General features: G+C 39.1%; 1 pseudogene across 2 annotated transcripts in view; it reads left to right on the forward strand.

Annotated features, from left to right (window-relative positions):
* Positions 1-8,233: 8,233 nt before the first annotated feature.
* LOC150091393 (toll-like receptor Tollo pseudogene) overlaps positions 8,234-20,492 on the forward strand; it is a 73,183-nt pseudogene continuing 60,924 nt past the window's right edge. For both annotated transcript variants that reach the window (XR_016547067.1, XR_016547068.1), the window contains exon 1: positions 8,234-8,468. The product of XR_016547067.1 is annotated as a toll-like receptor Tollo pseudogene, transcript variant X1 (transcript). The remainder of the gene's footprint in view (positions 8,469-20,492) is intronic.

A 20,492-nucleotide genomic window follows, 5' to 3' on the forward strand; every position in this document is an offset into this window, starting at 1 on the left:
AATCATTCCCGAAAGACGCTACAGACGCTTTTGTCCAACTCTCAAGAAGGCAGGAACAAAATGGGAAGTAGAAATTCCTCCCGAATTTAAGGATCAAAGTAGGTTGCGGGGTGCTTATGTTTGCGATGCTTCTTTTGTCTCCAGCGGCTGCGGTGTGCATGTGTGCGCGCACGAACCCCTATACTGTGTGGTTGTCATGGAAACATTAGACCAGGGAGAAATATCTCCCGTTGTTGTCATATTTAGGCACATTTGGGTGGATTCTTATCATAGTCTCCACACAAAGATGGGTGTTTACATACATGACTTACAAATGACTCATCGTCATATTCTACAGTCATTAATACTGGTCACTGGACAAAATTTCTAATGTCCATCCCCTCCCCCCCCCCTAAATTAATGACCTGATCATGCAAGACCGCAGAATAACACTGAAGTACACTGAGACAACATCTCCCATGAGCGAGCTCACGATATTGTGATGAATGTTTTAGGAATGAAGAAGGTTTCTTTGAGGCGAGTCCTTAAAGAACTGAATGCAGATCAGAAGCGGAAAAGAGTGAGGTGTTGTCATGAGATTATGCAGCACTTTGAAGAGTAATGAAGTTCACTATGGACGAAACATGGATGCACCACCTCGATCCAGAAACAAAAGAACAATCGAAACAGTGGAAGAATCCCTCTTCTCCACCCTCCTAAAACGTTTTGGGTGCTGGGCGAGTCGTGTCATCCGTATTCTGGGATTCAAGAGTGATCGATCTCCTGGAAAGAGGTCCCACTATCAATTCTGAGTATTATCCTAACCTACTGAGACATTTCCACGTGGAATTTAAGCTCAAGAGGTGCGGGAAATTGGCCGAAGGAGTCATCTTGCATCAAGACAATGCATTGGTGGACACAGTTTGTGACTCAAGAAACACTGCGTGAAGTGGGTTCGGACTATTACAACATCTGCCCTACTCACTTGATTTGGCTCCATCGGACTATTTCCAAATTTCAAAAAGCACTAGAAAGGATAATGCCGACATGGATGCAGTCAACAACTGTTTTGAGTCAAAATCTGAATTTTATTTGAGCGGGTTACGAAAGCTAGTGGATTGTGTAGGGAAAAATGTTGATTTAAGGGAGACGAGAATATGTTGAAAAATAAATGGTTTTTTTTACAACTTTCCAACATTCCTTCTATGAGGTGCTAAAACTTTTCAATCTCCCCTGGCAAAAGGAAGAAACGAAAATGCAGTGAGATTATACAAGGAAGGGGGGGGGGGATTGATCATTCTGTTTATACGACTATAAGTGTGGATTTCCCACTTTAAGAACTGAAAGGCAGGAGGTGCATAGAAAGAAATGGAAATGGTTCTGAAATCTTGCGATCGGAGAAAGCCCACCTAGGGGTTAAACACAACCCTAAACCTAGATTTAAGTTTAGGAATGCACATGATGAGATCAGCTATGCTGTGTTCGCCTCTCAAAGCCAAAAACTAAACTCCTATTTATAAATTTCCAGATGGCAGAATCTATCCTTTATATGAAAGTGCTTCTATAGAACATTATGACTCTGAGATGTAGTCCTCAGCCCCATTAAGTATTCAAAAGGATTTCTTGGGAATTGAGTTGCTGGAGTTTTAGATGGTGAGCGACTTTTCCTCAGGACCGGAAGAAATTCATCTCTAGATCAATAGTGCATGCATTTAACGAATAAAATGGATTCTCCAAAGGTGAATGGAATAATTGCAGGCACAAGTATTCTTCCTCGAGAGCATCATAAACAATGCCATAGGTCAACACTCGCCAACCTCATCAGCTTCAGACACAGTCCCAGGAGACACGACTGAATATTTCAACAGTCTGCAAATTGATTCCAATAAACTAATCGATGGCATGAAATACAGAAAAGAAAAATCCTGATCGACTTGCATCACACCAGGCCAGCTCATCTACGAGTTTATCATTGACATTCTAAAGACGAAGAAGATCCAGAACTGATTCAACAGCGCAATAAGGAAACAATCAGTGGACTATCAGATCCAGAAGACTGTTTTTAAAGTTAATGGACATTAGAAATAATCTTTAAAATATAGAATTTCCAATTTAAAAGAACGCGCACAGAAAAAGGAGCAGCCACTTAACCAGATTCGCCAATTTCCAGAGCCGATACAAACGAATTTATTGAAAATCGCCTCTGCAACAGATCCTATCCGTCATAATCCTGCCACACTTCCGTCACAGTGTCGCCAGCGGCAGCGGTCTAATCATCGGACCCGTAAACAGCGAAAGTCTCATCGATGGTGGACGTATGCCGTTTGGCGTTGCCCCAGAGAAACGAATGCTGGCGGGTTTAATAGGGCCGGCAGTTGATTAATGAAGTCCGTTAATAATGACCATTTTCCGGGACTACCCATAATCCCATTTGCTCGAAGAGGTGAGGTCAAAATACGGAGGTTAAGTTCGAAGAGGAAGAGTGGGTGGAGAGTCGAAAGCTGCGAAGAGAGAGAGAGAGAGAAGCGGAAACTCTCCGGATGTTAGAGGGAACGCATGAGTTTTATGCGTCAGCGCGTTGTATGAAGAGGTCGGTGTGTTTTGGAACACTTCCCTCTGATAAGAGAGGTTTGAGAATGGATTTTTAAGATGCCCTCACTTCTGAGCCTATGCTAGAGTTATGTTCTGTGACAACAGGTTATAAATGCGGCCCCCTCCCCATTTAACTAAATTGTGCCATCCGGCACGTTCACAGCTACTGACTGAAAGATGTTCCAAGACGGGTCAAAGATACAAAGTCAAAAGTGCGAGGAGTAATTGTTAATTCTTAAGTACGCTAAGCAAGATAACGTGTCTGGCATGTGTCCTAATGTTGAAGTGATTATTGAGGTGGTTTCGATTACAACCACTGTTTTATATCGTATATCATAGTCGGTTTGCAAATGTGTGCCACTCCAGATATTCCACGTCCTGTAATGGTTTTAAGTTGGGCTAAGAAGTGGCAACTGAAGTTTAACATTGACAAATGCAAAGTACTGCATATGGGTAGAAGTAACCCCAGAGAAATGTACCAACTGGGTGATACTACACTTAAGGTGGTAGAAAATGAAAAAGACCTGGGAGTAATTGAAGTTTTAGATATGAAGTTTTCTGAGCAGTACAGATAGGCTGCCAGGGCAGATCATGGAGTCTTGTCAATGATATTTTGCTATTAGGAAAAAGGAGGTGATTATCCCTTTGTATAAGGCAATGGTCAGGCCACGCCTTGAGTACTGCGTACAGGTCTGGAGGCTTCATTTTAGGAAGGATGTAGAGTTGCTAGAACGAGTACAGAGAAGGGCAACAAGATTGGTGAGAGGAACAAAGGGGTGCGCTTACGAAGAAAGGCTTAAGTTCTGCAACTTGCAGCATCTGGAGACTAGGCACCTGTGAGGTGATCTGATCGAGGTGTATAAGGCCTTGAATGTCATTCATTTGGGTTGAGCAGGCGCAATGCTGATTGGTTTCAAGGGAGGAATTGGACAAACCTTTAGAGGAAATGGATGTGTGAAATGGTTTTTTTTTTTTTTTTTTTGGCTGCTTGCGTTCTTGCATCATATGCCTCTATTACTACAGATTCTTTCATTTTATTTCAAAAAGCGATTCGGAAATTTGCAAACTCCAGGAGCGTAGGATTTATAAGAAAAGTTTTCAGGAATGCAGGTCTTAATTAGACAACAGAGATTTTATTTAAGACAAAATTCAAACCAGAAAACGAAAGACAATCTTCCCCCCCCCCCCACACACATTATTAGATTGTACTAATCATAACCTCGATCCTTTTACCGGAATTTCAGACTTTTTAGCCCAACTTATAAGAATCTACAATTAACTTACTAAACTATAACCATCCTTATATTGTAGTGCTCGTATAAACAGCTACCCGCTTTCCTTCTCCTTTCTGCTCTCCTTTTTCTAATTTTTATATTTCCGGGCTTTGTGTATTGCAACGCAGAGAACACATTATTCACCGGAAACACCCATGTAACACACCGCACTGCTCTACTCCACAAACACTGCTTTCAACCACTTACTAAAAACATTCCACCATTGAGATCGAGTGCTCGGTTGCCATAGTTACCTCCTCGCTGACAACCATGTACGAGAGGATGTATTTAAGCAATCTAACAGTGGTTTTATTATCCATAATGATCGAAGTGTGTACAATAACCAAAGATGATCTAGGAAAGGCTTCTATAGATAAAAAGAGGTGACCTTTTGGAACCTTGGCTCTTGTAATGCTCTCGATGGATTGCAACACAGCTACAACCCTAAAAAAAGAAAAACGCAACATCCCACACCTCATACCTGTAAAAAATATTTGCACTGATACGCCTGCTTTATTGGCCACTGGTAGAAAAATCTCAAATAGCGATATATGCGTTGCTAAGTGACATTTTCATCCAAGGACAGAACAAACACGCCGGGCTGATGCAGCAAGGCAACAAACAAGTTAATTATGAATTCACCAAAATCTAAAAACACTTTAGGTCTAGACGTCTCGTACCATATTAAAATTGTTTTAGGTTCTTCGAGAACTGTACCGGCGCGTTCATTGTATGATACAAACGCCAAGGAAACGCTACGAAATGTCAAATAACGGACTTGAGAACTTAATAACTGGCCGGATTTCCCAATACTGTGTACTTCTTGAACGTTGAATTTGTTGTAATGTATTTTTAATGTGTTTTTGCAATCGTGTTTTATCCTTCACCTCAACAAACGAACTATAATAAGAATGACCTTTGAAGGTCATTGAAATGATATATTGAGAAGTTAATTTGTCTCCGGCAAATCAATAGAAATACGATCTCTCCCTATTTGCATTAATAGATTCGTCCAGTGCCTATAATTAACCCACTATGAAAACTGATTTAAAAAAAAAAAAGAAAAAAAAGTACGATCGGTGAAAGGCAGAGGGAGGGTGTGGAGGGTGATCATTAATAATAAATCTAGAATAAGAGATAGGAGACGTGCCCCGGTGTATAAATTACGACTATCTTTAAAAACTGTTCATTAAAACTAAATAATTCTTTAATTTGTCAGAACCATCATAACCATTACTGACAGCTTTCATTCATTTCAAGAAAACGGCCATTAAATACGCTCGAGTGGGTCAAGGCACGGCACGTGCCAAAAAAGGAAGAAAAAAAATAAAATAAAATAAAAATTGGCCGGAAAATACAGCGGTCATATATTTTTTGATTACTTTGAGTATCTTATTAACTTACAACGACACCTATCGATTTTTTTGTGCAACAATTATGTACTGTTCCCGGCGAATATACATAATTTGAAGAGTATCGCGCCATATACATAATTTGAAGAGTATAGCACCATATTACATCGATATATCAGTCTCTCGGGACAGTACATGTCAATTATCTTTCCCATTTGTGTTGCGGGCAAAAGTAGAAAGAGAGAAAAAGGCAGTATCAAATTCTAATCGTGTACAGTGGCTTTTGATGTTACAGTGGTCGTTAACTACAAAAGTTCATTATATAAATTGCTGTGGCCGGGAATGCGTATGTTAATTTTGAGGTCAATGTTGAATTTGTCTCTTTTATGACATCAATTTTACATTGTCAAGCTACACAATCGGACGTGATGCGAATTCGTAACAACTTATCCGGCGAATATTTATGGGCTCATCTATCACTCATTTCTATCCTTTAAATGTTATTTTATTCTTTGATCTCCTCTTTTATCATTAATGAAGACTTATATCGTTCTTTAATAGGGAGAAACCGCATAGTTGTAGAATCAGTGTAACTTCTTATATGATTAATATATAAGAATACTTATGATAAATAAGAAATTGCACCTTCCCCACCCCCTCGAACGTGCTGATGTTTTAAAAAAAAATTTTTTTAACTATGCTTCATTAATATATGAATTATATGTTTTTCATTTCTGTGATCAGTCACTGATGAAGGAGACTTGTAAATGCCCTTGAAACGTTAGCAAGTTCAATGTTTGGCTCTTATGATCAAAAGAAAAGTGTGACCCAATACTGTGTGCTGTTAAAGATTTAAGAGACATTTTAGAAGACGTTTAAGTATTTTTTAAAAAAATATTTATGTATTCTTAACGATTTAAGAAGATACTTAAATAATTATCGCTCACTGAAAATAATTTAATAAAAGAAATAATACTTAAATACCCGACATATTTGGGCTTTAAAAACCGAAATTTAAAATACTGGATTCTTATTCTAAAAAAAGAATAAAAAAATTTCAGTAATAAATTTGCATTAATGCACGGCTGAATTTTAAAAATAAAATATTTAATATTACTGCATTATTTTTTAAATATTTATTTAGTCTTAAAATATTCTAATATTTTATTATATTTAATATAAATATAAAATCATATTGTCGAATATTTAAAATACACTGATATCGAAAAAGTTTCGGCCTTAAATTTTAAAACTTTTACATTCAAAAAAATTAATTTATTTTTAATAACTTAATTATAGGCATTCAACAGAACTAATTATATATTTAAAAATATTAAAAATGGATTGTGTACGCAGTCTGTACAACAAACCTTAACGAAACTTTTTTTTTTTTTTGGATGTCAGAAAAATCCCAAGCACATGTCTCTGCTATGATCTCGCTCTCCTTTCGCTTCTGTCTGCAATCTCCAGTGTCTACTTATCACATTAACGTGACCTCTAAGGTACTCACTTAATACAATAAGATTAACTGGGAAAAAAAGAAAAGGAAAAAAACCCTGAAAACAGCAGAATTCACTCTTTTGTCTCCACGTTTGGAGCGTGACAAGAGGATACGTCTGCCGAACGATCACAGGTCGCCTGTCACGTGGCGATGCGTGGAATTTAAGGTCTTCACTACACTTGAAATCGTAACCTTGGTCACGCTTCCAAGAGATAAAAAGCAGTTTACATGGATGAATCTTTTCAGCACATTACTGGAAATAATTGGGCAGCTTTTGTGCAATGTCTGGTCATTCCGGTGGAAGGTCATGTCAAAAGGTGGAGTCGTTCTACCAAATCTCTTTAGACTTCTGCTGTTTTTCATACATACAAAGAGAATATTTCAAATATTTTTTGGTGTAATGTGATACAAGGCCTGATAAGAGGGTTGAAATTCTGCTAATAAGGTTGGATTTGGTGAGACTCCATCCCTCTAAGCCTACCTCATTATGTTGACATCCTCAACCTCCTATTAAAGTAATATTTGCAGATGCTACACTCGTGTCGAATGAGAATAGGAAGTTCCTGTTCTAACCGGAAGTAAAACACGTATAAAGGAAATGCGAAAATTTCAGTTTGCGAGTCCATGTGGATCTTCTACATTGTAAGTGCCCGTGCAATTAATTATATCGATTCCAATTGGGCCCCTTAAATGCTTGTGCGCAGAATTAACAACCAGTATTTTATTAACTACTCCGTCTAAGCCTAATTAATCAAATAAAAATCACTTTAGGGTCGCTGACTGTTTGAGTAGAAGACGAACAACAGTAGGAGATCTCAAACTTGGACGTTTAACAATGGAAACATCGCTTGGTTCTTTTGTCCTTCTCTGACATACACCTTTCTCTCGTGTCATTGTAACTAAAGGTAGCCTTGGGGGGGATAAAATGCAGCTTCTTTCACGAGACTGCATCCGAACAACAGGCACTCAGGAACATTATTATTACCTTACAGCGAAATCAACCCCTCCAAATCTACCCTCCCCCGTCAAAAAGTAATCCTGTTAGCTTCCCTCCGCGTGCTTCTAACTACAGTCACTGTCTACTGCAGCTCTTGACATCACGCTTCGTCGATGAGTAGCTTTGTTACAGCTAGCAAGCCCCCTCATTCGACATCAGAGAGGGGGCTCGCGGGAGGGAGGGATAGAGAGAGAGACGAGAAGGGGGAGTCGATGTTACCGTTTTCAGATACGGTCTGGAGTCCTTGGCCATCACCTGTCACGTGAACAAGATAAGGGACCGAGAAGGCCAATCATACACCGATGTAGGGAAAAAAACTAAGAGGGTGGGACGCTTACATGCCTCGTGCCTTTTGCCAAATTGCCAGACCAGTACCGCGTTGTCGCTCAGGACGTGCGCTTTTCGCCGCATGAACGCTGGTTTTCGAAGGAGCGCGACGGTTTCCTCCGGGCGCCGATAGAGGGCGCTGGCGCACCCACCGATAAAACGAAGCCGCGCAGTGATGTACAGTTTGAGTTGTGCTAGTGGCATGGTGCGCTGTAGGTTGGTGGTGCTGCCGCTCTCGTGGTCGATGGACTTAACAGTTTATTCTCTGACTAATCTCCACCGGTAAAGCCTGCTACGGACTTCAAAGTGAAGGACGCGTCACTGGCGTTCTTTACTCATCAAGGTATCGTGGATTGCGAATGTGTTGCGAGTGCTTCTGGAGGACCATCAGAGCATACGATGTTATACGCGATGGAGGAGCTCCCAGTCATGGCCTTCCACACAGCGTAAGTGTTCCATTGTTTACTTAATTTGGGGATCGCGTTTAGAGGGGTGGGGGATGAAATGCTAAACGAAATGTTTGCGTGCGGTGGAGAAAGGGTCGAGCAATAGTACTCAAAATCGGGAAAAGAAAGGAGGGTGGGAGGGAGAGAAGAAGTGGACAGAAAAAGAAAAAAAAGTTATTCCGGCGTCTTAAGATTCTTCGTAAGCACCCCAAACCCTCTTCTTAACCACAGTGGCAAAACTGTAGTTTTAAGCGTCCCCAGACTACCGAAAGTTAGAATTATGTGTTCCTTTACGTTTCCTCGAACACAAAAGAAAACAGATAGAAGAACTTAAAGTGGATACTCGGGGGATGCCATCAGCCACCGACGACTGCGAGTCCTCTGTCCGCCTTTGAGAGATGTACCACTTGCAGGCACAATCCCCGTGATTCAACGTTAAGACCCTGTCACAAATGTCGACGAGTATATCAGCGTTTATGGCCGAGATTCAGAGACGCGTCTTAATGTACAGAACGCGGCAGCGGCAGTTTAGGGATTTCGCCTTTACCTGTCTATCGCTAAGGACACAGTCCTCTCCTGCTAGCTGCATTGACATCAATCTAGGTGGATCGCAGAAAGGGAAAAAAAAATAAATAAAGAAACGAACCTCTTCGTTCGCCTTGCAAGTCCACCTGGTTACCCCATCATGAGATTTTTTTTTTCTCCCCTTCCTCCTCTTCCGCCGTTTGGTGTCGCGAAGTTCCCGCCGCTTTAAACTCGGCTTTCATGGCTTTCCGCACAGGCTCACCGATGCACGCCGTTGCAGTGGCCGTCAGGGGCGGAGGGGAGATCGAGTTGTAGGCTGTCGGTCCATATACGCCGAACAGGGTGTGGTGGACGTACGGATGAGGAACTACGGGTCCGCGACACACCTCCTCAATCCTGGAAAAAGGGCAAGCGGGGTTCTTACGGGCGGCGTCGATAAAACGCCAGACTAACGAAGGAGAGAAAATAAGGGACTCGGAAAGTGGCGATGTAATACGTAATCTGGAGAGAAAGAAGAATAAAAAAAATTATAGCGTGGAAGTTCGTAAACTTCCTTGCTCCTACTGAACTTAAGGTTGTTTCTAAAGGCTTTTGCTTATTTTTTTATATATTTTTTTTATTCCTCTTTTGGATATCCATCGCGCCATCTGACCTTCGACTGTTGACGCTGGAAGGCGCGCGTCGCTATGGTTTCGTATCTGTCTTGTGGTTGTGTCTATAGATTGCGGTGGGATGACAGGAGGCTGGAAATTTTGCGAACAACAAGATTGGAACTAGTCAATCATACAAGTTTGTTCTGAGCTGCAATCATTAACTGAAGCGCGTGGCCCAGTCGATATCCATTGTCTCAATAACTGTCCAGGTCGATATTGAATAACAATTCAACCGAGCAAACTGAATGAACCCCCTGGTCTGGTGACACAACTACGATTGTTTAATGATCCCGCTTAATTAATCTGAAAAGCGTCGTACTAACCTACTGCTGCTAGAGGATTAGTGTCCGTTATCCTGTAGCAACCAAGATTAACTTTGGATTAAAAGGCGTTTTCTTATGATAAGCATCAGGCTTCTACAGTTTTTTAAGACTAGGCTTACTCATACTGCAATTAGAGTATATGTTAGACTAATTTTAAATATTTAAAAAAAGAAGTTTATATTGATAAGTATTAAGCAAATCAGGAGCTGACAATTCTTCAAAGCAACTACGAAACTTAAGTTGAACTTTCATCTATAAACAGAAGATAGTTTTAAGTTTAATATTGCATACGTATTGAAAGGAACAACTTGGCATTTCATTATCCATAAACCGGGCCTCAATTCTCTTGTAAATTATAACCCCAAACATGAATATCAAAATAACAAACGCGATCATTAATCCTACAAGTATCTGTAGATCTAAAAATACTGCGTGTTTTTAAGATAAAGTCCAAACAGGATGAATGAAGGGTGAAATAACTGGGAAACTTTATAAATATAATTTCGTGCTTAATAACCGTTATTAAACTTTTTTTTTTTTATCCGATGATTATAGCAATATTTCAAATTTCAGAAGAATAATTGAAGTGCACGCAGGATCGGCCTGATTTTGGGTCGCCTCTGTCCTATTTGGTTTTTTTTTTGCTTTTATCCCCACAACTTTGCATATCACCTATTTGCCATACACAGTGGTCTCATGAACAGAGAGTAAACGTTATTAAAAACTATACTAATATTGCATTATTAGTATCGTTTATTTATAACTGGTGCCATGTTCTAAATTTATGAAAAAAATTGCGTACCTCCGGCTTTATATATACAGTATATATATATGAAAAGACATAAGGGTGAACTGGGTGAACCCCGGAGACAAGCAAATAAATATATTCCTCCTTAGAAAGATAAATAAAATTCCGTTTATACTTCTGGACGGCCACACAAGGTCAAATGAGTTCACAGGATGGCCTCGTATTCTCTCCATCTTAGAGAGAATAAAAGAACATACTTTTTTTGTAGTTACACGGGCTTGAACCACGGTTAAGCAAAGCGCGTGCACATGCAAACTCAAATAGAAAATTTAAACAAAAAAAAAGAAGTATAATAAATTGATGTCGAGTGATGAAATACTGAAGTGGACACTACATTCTGGAGCTTTTATGCAATACAATCGTTTTGATGGTAAAGATATCGAAGTTAATACACCAGAGCTGTAGCTAGTACTCTTCAAAAATTACCGAAGAATAAGGGCCTATAAAGATGGGGGGCACACGGATCTGTTCCATTAAAAATATAAAGGGTCCCCTTCTATGGTGTTTTCATGGAAGCCCAAAATTGTAGTTAGGCCACAGATCGGTACATTCTTCTTGTAACAAACATTTGCAAGTGTAGCTTTGGACCCAGTTGTGTTCAAATATTTCACCACAAATGATTCATTGTATTTCATTTGCTATTGCTACTACGGATTCAAAACAAGGGACTGAACCTACTTTATATCTAATAAAGTGGATTCCTTATTCCTCCATTTGATGTAAAGTTTTAAACATTTCCACCGATGTTCAAAACAGATCCACGGATGTTTTAAGTTCAGTACCATTTCCTTTAGGCCATAAACGGGTCTATTGCATTGTTACTTTTCCACAATGATCTCTTTCTGTAAGGACTGGAATTAAGATTTTGCTGTCTGAGTTATTCTTCTAGGTCTTCTACTGCAAGGTGGTAATAAATTTTCTAATATTCCTTCGGCCCATTTGTTCTTAGGCCTAATTCACTTTCATCAGAGTTTGTAGCGCTTATGAAATGTTAAAATCTGTTAAATTTACAACAACTAACACACGCGATGCACCTTTCATGGATTCTTCACTCCAGGAACCCCATTGATCGATCTTTCAGTGAATGTAGTCATTCTGATCTTCTTTACTAGCAATAATAACCTACAATTAATAATACGCTCAAAGCTTTCCTTCTGTCTAATTCCTCTTAAACCGGGCCTAGATTAGTTTTATTAATGCGAGGCCATAGTTTATTTCTATGATAGACTGCTAGTTATAACTATTTCATAATTTCGAAAGATTTAAGCCACCGATTTGCAACCAGGAAGATTGTTAAAATCCTCCTAGTTGAACCCTAACTCGGGATCCAATTTGTTATATTTGGACTTCTCAGCAGACCTTGCCCCTTATTAGTGGTACACTTAAAGCCATATTCTGTACTTAATAATTGCTCACAGTAATGTTTTGAAACTTGGTTATTCGTCCAAATTTCATTAGTTTACTTCAGACTGGTTAAAAATTACCACGGAGCAACAACGGCGCTTGTAAACCTCTCGGCGAATAGGCACGGCACGTACACTTGAATGTATGTATGCCAGAACACTCTTCCCGTAACTGCTTTTAAGTTTTCTTGCGAATAACCCGCGTTTCTGTCCACCTGCTCCAAAATTAATTCATCTGGGTATTGTACCAACCGCTTATTTTTCCTTCTCCCATACAGAATAAACGCTAGCGCAATAAGTTCGTAGATACAACTCCTGTTAGGCCCTGTGTGCTCCCAAATAAAATTCTATCGAAAAAAAAAAAAGTTTCCAAAAAATTGATCTTTGAGTTCTGACGTCACTGAACGTGTTTATCTGCTTCGAAGATATTGTACAATTGAAAGGTTTTTTTTTTTTAGTTACTTATTGTGCGCTTTTTAAAATCAGCAACGCTGGTATAATGCTAAGAATATCATTAGATGCACTTCGAAACTTAGGTATTGTTAAAAAGCAGACGAAAAAAAAAAAATCAAAAGATCGTGAGATGTTTCATTGCAAGCTTGCCATGCTTTGTAACGTTTGGTCAGGATTTCTGTATTGAATCAAGCAAAAAAATTAACGATATTCGGAAAATGTCTAAATATTTTGAATAAAAAAAAAGTGCGGTTATTACTCAATAATTAAACTGTAGTACTGGCAGTACTCGGTTATTACGTTACACATCCGTTATGTCTGAAAATGAAAATGCAGACGAAAACCAAACCAAACCAATCATTGTTTAGAAACAGATTTATCACGTGAGTTTTTGCACGAGAATTCTTCCTTCAACAAACGTTGCTATTAGCATCAGTTCGTTTGGCGCCCATAAACAGTGGAGTTAGTGCGTGGCTATCTTTTGGAGCGCAAAAGTTGGCGAGGATTTTTTCTACCAAAAAAAAGGTACGAGTTGTATTGACTTAATTGTTAAATTAAGCACGCATTTGACAATTAATTTCCAAAATATTAATTAAAATCATTTATCTTAGGTATATACAGAGACGATGTTCAAAAAGGGCTTCCGTCATGTTTCTAAATAACAATGTCCGTGAAATTTAATCCAAAACGCTGATTTTTATCGTAAAGTCGGCTATAAAAGCGGCGAATCTTCGTTTCAAGCGGAGAACAAGCCGTGTTTACTCAAAAGCACTACGCCGGCAAAGTAGTATTGGCCGAAAAATTATAGCTTTTCTCTGGCCTTATATTGTCTGTGGAAGCTGGAGGTAATTGTTTGCGTAGCTGTGGACTAGCGAAGGCTGTAAATTTTCCGAAATAGCAGAGGGAAAAGATGCTTCTGGTTTCTTGGGGAATTATTTCTTGTGTTTAAAGAAGATGACAGCAACTTAATAAAGCCGGTGATTTATTTGTACGTAGTTTAACTTCCCACACAAGCTAAATACGACCGAAACAATAAAAGCGACTTGTTTAAACTGTAGGCTTACAAGAGAAAGTCAGTCAGGTGCACTGACTGGATGGCAAAGAATACAAAAGGCCGATGAAGACTTGAGTTTTTATTTGTAAAATGTACATAAAGGGTTTTGCGGCATTTGGACAATGGTTAGATGAGACTGTGGTAAGATTTGATGTGTTACGTTGGAATCAACAAACCGTTTTTGCTAAGCCTAAAAGAAGTTTTCCAGTACTTGGGTTGCAGGCAGGAAGGACTAGTATAAGACACTCCGTGTCGAAAATTATAAAATTATCTCCAATAAATATAAAAGTTCTTGTTTTAAGATTGATTTGCATATTTTTTGGGTTTAAAGCCCAATTCCCTTTTGAGGTCAACTGATTACACTGCAGACTTGAAGAGGCTTTTAAGAATTCCTCCAGTCACCAAGGGGAATCGAATCTGGACCTGGCGAAACTAGTATGCGATTACGAAGGGTTCTTTCGAAACCATGCATGTAATTTTGGTGACGTCACGTTGGATAACGTCTTCCCACTATTAGGGACGAATTCATAAAATTTCAAACGGTCAAAATATACGTGTACGGGCCCCCTACAGAGTGAACCCGCGAGAAATTTTTCAAATAATCATACTAGAAACAGTTTTTTACTTATAATATGGAATATTCTACAGAAACACTTAGTAAGTTTAAAAGACAGTACAGTAGACCAAAGTTGGGCATTGTCACTGGCCTTAAATAATCGTCTAACCATATGCATTAATTCAGCCCTGCCCACTATACCAACAATCGTCTATATACCAACAAACTGAATACTTTAAAACCTTAATTAACTTCATGCACAATCCCTGACCTGTCAATGTCGCATTGCTTTAGATTAAGTAATAACATCAGAGACCAACATACGTTATATTGCCTTAAAGTTTGTGTTCTGAAGGTTAGTTTGTCCTAACTTAATTGGAGTTTCCGGGTGCGAAACCCAAATTATACTGCCGGGTGAGAAGTGGCGAAAGAATTTCATTCTGAATTCGAATCCTGAATTTTTAATTGGGCAAACTAAGTCGATACAGAGTCGGATATCCCTATTCGTATTGTCTGTTATCAGAGGGATGGCGCTAAACTGGTACAAAAGGCGGAATTATTGTTAGAAATATTATTCTAGCGCGAGATGTGTCAAAGGTCACGTCAGACTAATGCAGTTCGTAAAAATGTTCGTACATTTGCCTAAAGACTAAACTTTAAAGCCATTTTAACTATTTTCGACACACACAAACTAAAAATCAGAAGTAATATAGAAAACTAAAGGTTACCTGGATTAATACCCGAGCTACAGCTAGTCATTTATCAATCTTGAAGCAACTTTTGAAGACTTCACAATCACAGGACACTGGTGGCGTGTTCCAACAAATTCGGATTTTACAGCTACTCTGACCTGGATAATGCGCGTGTGGGGAGTCGGAGGATACGCGTGATTTTATAAGGGGTAGGGTAGCTTAAGTTCTCTGAAAAAATCTCGTTTAAATAGAGTGGCATAGATTGTAATTTTCTTTATACATTATTAATCGTCAAATCAGCTCTGACTGAATTTCCTTTTTTTTTTTTTTTTCAACAGCAGCTGAACAATTTAAGGCCTTGTGCACGTTCTACAGTTTTTTTTTTTTTTTACTATTAAAACAATATTCTATTTTTAAATCCAAAATAGATTTAAGCTGTTTTAATATGCCTTATTCGATAATATCTTGTTTATTGATTGCGTGTGGATTTTGTAATCCAGATGGTCGGACAGATTAAATAAATCCTCGCATCAACTGCGGGATTATTTCTTCCTTTCTGAGTTAACGTTGGGAGGAAAGCGGAGCAATCGATCCATGAAATCCCGAAATAAGCAAAGTTTGGAAGAAGAGGGGACCTTTGTTGGGGAGCTTATAATTGAAAATTTTTTGCATGGATGGCAATAGAAAATTGCGTCGAATAGCACGTGGCCACAACCGGTGGACCCAGAATAGTGTAATGAATATGAAAATTGGATCTTTGCCGAGGTTACAGTTCACCACTAATATTAACCAAACAGAAGCGCATAAACAGTTAATATTTATCGTATGATCTGAAGCTGAAATTGTAGGTTTTATTGGAGCATAAACTTTCAGATTAATCCCAGGAGTCGTGCTACCACGAAAATAAGCCCGTAATGTCACTGTTTAATGGAACTCATTTAGAATTTTTCGTAGTTAAAAGCAGCTATTTTTAACTCATTTGGCCCTTGATCACAATTGCACAAACACGATCTCGTAGTATGTAAGCCTGAAGACTGACCAATAATAGTTGATACTCTAAGATATTCCTCTAAACAACCAAGGAGCCGCATGCATCCATCTAGGATGTACGAATTTTACTCAATGCAAGGAGTTAGGAATCTTCTTAAAGCAAAGCTAATATTTGTCATATACTCAGATGCATGATTTCATCACCATTCTTGTATTTTATTGCTAATCCTGATTTCCAGTTCGCCACTAACTAAAGGGAAAAATTAACGCTGTTCATTAATCCCATACTATCACCTGACTTCCACGGATTTTGCCGTGGTAGATCCATGATGACCAACTTGGTTTCCTTTTGGCCGTTTGTATTGAGTTAGATGGAAGTGGTGGATACAACACTAGGCGTATGCCATATAATAGATTGGTTATCCAACTTTGAAACTAGAAATGCTGGATTCACTTCGCTGGTATTTCTCAAAGGAGATCATATACCTGACAGGAATTCCCTCAGGGTCCTCGCTTAGACTCCTGTCATATAATATACAACCAGTGACCTTATTAAAATTATCTGTATTGTACTAGTCTAATGTACGCCGATGACAGACCTTCTCTCTTGTCATAACAAGAAGAAATGTTATTCTTCAGGACTTCGTTATTTTTAGTATTTGAGCGGATAGAAATAATTCCAAAATAAACACTGCGAAGTATCCTAGAACATGACCTTTGACTCCAGAAAATAAACTTTAATTATACCATAAATCCTAATAAATCGGGTTATTACTATAATAATCGCTGTTATAATCACTTAAACTAGTACAACTGTTTTCCCTAAAAAGAATATACTTCACTTAGAACTTATATCTAAAATAATCAATTGTAAATATTTAAATTCTCAAGTTGGCATGGTCTTAAAGACCGAGCTTTAGATGAGCCAATCATAACTATCATCGTTATTATTGAATAATTTTTAAATTATACTAGATCTTTTAAACTTTGATCAAGCTCACATGGCACTTCAACTCATTTGTTCTGTAAATTTCCATTTGTATTTTAAGTTTACCAGGCAATCTTCATCAGGTTTTTAAAAGAGTAAATCAGCCCAAAGTTCCTTGTTACCAGGAGGTTTCAGACTGATATTTTCGGAAATTGCGAAGTCTCGTTTGATATTGCCAAAAATATGGAAACAGAATAATCCTAAACTGCTCTTCTGCAATGATGAATTCCTCAGAACTCTTGGGCTCAATCATCTTTTGAGGTAAAAACCTCACTTGGAGTACAATGGACTTCAGTTAGAGTCGTAATAGCGATTTCAGTAGGTGTTATTTATGGAAAATATTTAACTTTGGCTGCCCATGTTTACAAATCCAGTCTAAGACTTGCAGCCACAACAGAAACATGTCTTGATGCATCTACTAGAACAGAGTTTCACAAGGACATTAAAAATTTCACCATTTTGTGTTGCTGCACAAACAACTCACCATCTTTGTATTGGTCCAGCCATGGTACTTAAGACAGTAATTTAAAAATGTCTCTCATCATCAAAAGAACAACATTCGCTGGACAACCAGCTCTCTGTTGCTGCTCCCATAAGATGATCCATGAATAAGCTAATAAAATTAAGTCGTTACTATTTCCATAACACAAATTCTAGTTCCTTGAAAACGTTGATTTTGTCGTCCAAATTATTAATCTGGCCAGCAGTAATTAATTTATATTTAAAACCGTTATACGTATGCTCAAAAAAATTATTATAAATGACAACTAGTTATTAATAGATATTTTATCAATTTTACAATCGATAAGCCAAGGTTTCCCTAACAGTTTTTCACTTTTAAGCACTAGAGGGCGTCGTGCTTGCAGGCTTTTCTATTGATGGGTTTGAAAATGGTCGATTTTGAGAAAGACCAAAAATTTAAAATGCGGTAAGTGTGGTCTCGGCGCTTACCGATTTAAAAGTGACGGATGGATTTGATCTTGAAGAATTGCCTTCAAATTCTGACTTTCTTTTCGGTAAGAACGAAGAAAAGAGAATTTGGATGGGCCTTGTATTGCGACTGCGTATTTAGAAACCATGTCAGTATCAATCCCACACTCATCCTAGGGTTTACCCCGAAGGGCCAGACTCAAAAGTAAACAGATTTCGTCCTTTTAACGATGTTTTGTTTCTTTATAACCGTTCATTTCATTTTATATTTGATTCAGTAAACAACAGAAATACGTACATACCACCAGGGGTCAGTGGTAGAGTTAAGTATATACCGTGGTCAAGCGCGAGAGTACATAAGTACGCGTGCTTTGAGTGACCTGGGATTCAAGCCCGTGACTGCTAAATACGATGCTGTTTCTTGTATTCTCTTGATCTTGTGAACTCCTCTGACTGTGTGGTCCCCTCAGAGTATAAACAGAAAACGTAATTTAATTAGCTTCAGAAATCTTTATCTTATGAGCATGAAAGATTTACAGAACTACCAAGCATTTTATGACGTCACAGATGTGGCATATACTGAGTTTCACGTGAACCTTGTAAAGTTCAGATTTTATTTTTCGATCTTGCAACAGAACCCCGTGTAGATGTTAAGCAGCCCCACTTCTAGGTACAGTCCCACTTTACCGTGCCATAATCTCCATCTTACACTACCGGTTAATCCGCTTGCCTTACTGGATTAATGCTCTGCTCTTAACACTGTCCAATGAGCATCATATTTGCTACCAATGGAGGCCCGTTAGAATTGATGAGGTGCCTATTCCAGGACACACTATCAATAGAAGAAAGCAGCATGCGCGCTGCTACGTCTTTTCTCGGGTTCTGAGATTCGTTCAGGGCTACTTGCCAACGTAAGTAGTCAATCAAAAAGGAACTTAGTGACTTGGTTGAGAGCGCACAGTGTATTTATCTTTGGATAAGTGAAAGGCGGATTATCTTACTCAATTTCCGACGCTTAAACAGCCTCGTAGTCTCTAATCTTCGTTTTCCTTTGACTTGGTGCGCAAGTTCTTTTCACAGGTCTGAATATAAATCAGTAATTATCACAGTGCCACCAAACAATGAAAGCTACAAACAATCATGGCGATACCACACGACAATGAAAGCTACAAACAATCATGGCGATACCACACGACAATGAAAGCTGCTTGTGGTTTCCACTTCTCTTTAGAAGCTGTTTTTTAATAATGGAAAATACCAAAATGCAACATTGCGTCATTGCAATTAAAAGGATTCCCACAATTGCGAAAGGTGACTTTGGCAGAGAGACCCCACCGCAGTAACTTGATGACGTAAGCAGGACACAGGACACGTGGTGTAGGCACAGTGTTGCAGTTGAGTAAAGAGATCATTTATTAGCGGGGGTATTAGCTACAGCCCAAGGAGTTTGGAACATGACAGCCATTGGCACAGTTGGACAGCGACGAGGTTGGTGGGGGTGGTTGGGGGGAGGTGAAAAGAGTGGAGGGAAGGGTAAAAGGACAGACACGCTCGAGGCCTTCACGCTTGCCACAACCGTTCCTCGAAAAACCCCATGTGGTGCGTATTAGACACTAATTAAAAGTTCCCCTGAATGAACCGAATAGATTGTGGATAATCCCCCAGGAACAGCATTAATGATACCGGCCCCAACGGAGAGTAAAGGCATCGGTCGTCTGCGTTAAACGTTGTAAATGTGGCTTTATTTCGATAAACAGGAAGTAGAAATGGAAAGATATTGGTTTTGATGGGAAAAAAATGGGAAACATCTAGTTTCAGGGCTAAATCGTACGCGCGAGTATTGTCGGGATGAAAAACTACTACAAGCATCTGAACTGAAAAATATCATTTAATTTTTAGGCTTAGGATTACAACCAAAAGACACTGCCGCGAACAGTGCCCCGCGTTGCTTAATCACGCGCATCTCAGTGGCTTAAAATTGAAAGTTATTACCGCAAAGTGCGCGTAATTGTTACGCTGAAACAAGAAAAGGCTAATCTCCGGGAGATGAAGTTTCCATGGCAATATTTTAACGAATGTATCTATCAACCGGATCATTCCTCCGTGTTTTATAGCGTTCATTCTTCGAAATCGATGTGTGCTTCGTTTCTTTTCGCTCGCGACCCGCCGTTTTGTTTAACGTAGATCCACCTCGGCCACATATTGCATCTCGGGGCCCCTGCAAGTACACGCGATTTCCCACGACTTAGTGCTCGCGCGCGTTTCAGCGTGAAGGCGTGGTCTTTTTGTTGACGCTAATAACTCCGAGGCCTGCATACACTTGTATGGCCAGCGTTGTGTGCCTGAAGTGTATGTGATTTAAGACTGCGTTTTCTGCGCTATAGGGGTTTAATTTGAGATAAGACTTGCTGGCCGTACCGACAATAAATTACCGAAGTGATCCTGACGGAGCTGTAACGGAGATAGGTACGGGAGCGCGTGCGAAGGTAATTCTCCCCCCCCCCCCTCTCTCTACCTTTTTTATTTTCTTTTTTTTTTTTTTAAAAGTTTTGAGTTTTAATTGCGTGGATCTTTGGAAAGTACTTAAAGTTGGGAATTTGTCTTAAAGAAATCATTACTTCCTCTGAATGGTCTTTTAGCTGTCAAGAT

The sequence above is a fragment of the Mastigoproctus giganteus genome, chromosome 1, assembly GCF_048544385.1.
Source record: "Mastigoproctus giganteus isolate SK-2022 chromosome 1, ASM4854438v1, whole genome shotgun sequence".
Lineage (NCBI taxonomy): Eukaryota > Metazoa > Arthropoda > Arachnida > Uropygi > Thelyphonidae > Mastigoproctus > Mastigoproctus giganteus.